General features: G+C 37.2%; 1 protein-coding gene across 2 annotated transcripts in view; it reads right to left on the bottom strand.

Moving 5' to 3' along the window:
- The window catches only part of LOC104962550 (periphilin-1-like), a 21,706-nt gene that overhangs the window by 15,345 nt on the left and 4,584 nt on the right, over positions 1 to 1,777 (bottom strand). The gene's annotated exons all lie outside the window — the stretch shown is intronic.

Genomic DNA, 1,777 nt, shown 5'->3' with positions numbered 1-1,777 from the left:
GGCTGAGTTAGAGGAAGTCAGTTTTATTAAATCAATGCTATAAGGTAGGGCTGTGCAATTAATCGGATTTTAATCGCAATTACGATTTTGGCCTGCCACAATTACGAAAACAACATAATCGGAAAAAAAAAGATTATTTAGCTTTGCTAGGTTGTGACAGTGCACTGCAACATATTTGATCTAATTAATTTTAGTCTAATTTATTTAGAAATGTTTAGTAGCTTGTGGAAGTGCGCTCCAAAATATTTGTTTATCTTGTTTATTGGTAGTTATTATTTTTACATTATTTATTTAAATGTATCATTTATTTTTGTATTGGTTTTTCAGTTGAATTATACGTTCAGGGTAATCAACAGTTAAAAAGATACTGTTCAAATTATTTGTTTTAATGTTCAATAAATGGATGTTTTCAAAGTCAATGAATAATCGTATTTAATAATCGTCATATCAATTATCAGGGATGCAAACACACGTATGGTGAAAAAAGAGAGAACTATTCGAAGCAGAAAAAAAACAGCGTAATATACCATCTGACAAAGGCCTGTGCTATAATGCTTCAATTAACTGGCTATTCTTTATAATATACTCAGATCAATAGGAGACAGAGATGTTAAGTTATAAATCATGGGGTTNGTGTGTGTGTGTGTGTGTGTGTGTGTGTATGAATGACAAGAGCTATATTCAGAGCTCTGCTGCCTTGGCTGCAATCTTTCATCGTTGTCCCCCGATGTTGTTGCGGGAGCTGCTGCACTAGCTAACTCTGCAATAGCTAACTACATTAGCTAAACAAACGCTAATTTTATTTGCAAAAGATGCGGCGGGCTTCAAACACGTTCCCCCCCACTGGCTTCAACCAAGCACTAAATTCGAGGTTTTCCAACCAAATACGGTTGAACATACACTTCCCCATATTTATTTGTAAGTAGATTCGAAGATACATACATTTCTGACTGCCGCTAGCTTGGTTACTAGCTGGGTGTTCTCCGATAAGGGGCCGGGGGAAAAAAAGTTAGTGATTAATGGTTCCATGTTGATTTATTTCAATACAAATTGTTGGGGGGAACTGAAAGGCTATTACCGTACTGGTTACTTTGCAGCCCGGCCACGTGATCGCAACACAGAAGTACCTTTCAAATCTGATTATTTTTAAGACCTTCCAAATCGTATTTAAGACCTTTTTAAGGCCTTAAATTCAGATTATCAAATGTAAGACTTTTTAAGATCCGGCGGGAACCCTGTACATAATTACTGTATCTTAAAGAAATTGTTTCCTTCAGTGAATGGTTAATGGAAANCGTCGTTGCCTTGGTCGAGTCGTCAGAAGATCCGGCGGGAACCCTGTACATAATTACTGTATCTTAAAGAAATTGTTTCCTTCAGTGAATGGTTAATGGAAATAGAGTAAATAAAAAACAAAACTGCAAAGACTTCAATTCAGTCCCAGTGGGATACTGATTGATTTGTGAAATTGTGGCAATCTTCCTCTTTGGCACTGGCAAGAGTTGGCACACTTTTGGACCATTTTGGTTTTCTTTCATTCCTATGTGTCTTCAATTGGAGGCTGAGTCATTATTAAGCCTGAAAATGGAACTGAAATCACAATTCACTGTCATCTAACTATGATGTGTGATAATCCTAGCACATCTACTGAAAACAATCGTCGCTAATTTCGACTTGTTTTCCTTATTTCCAGGCTTGTAGCTTGTGCCCGAGCACGACCTTAAAGCCCAGAGGTATAAATGACCCAAAGGCACCTGGTTTGACTGCCAAGGCACAC

Source organism: Notothenia coriiceps, unplaced genomic scaffold (genome assembly GCF_000735185.1).
Source record: "Notothenia coriiceps isolate Sejong01 unplaced genomic scaffold, NC01 NC01_scaffold00034936, whole genome shotgun sequence".
Lineage (NCBI taxonomy): Eukaryota > Metazoa > Chordata > Actinopteri > Perciformes > Nototheniidae > Notothenia > Notothenia coriiceps.
The sequence above is the reverse complement of the archived record's forward strand: the minus strand, read 5'-3'. Positions and strand labels throughout refer to the sequence as shown.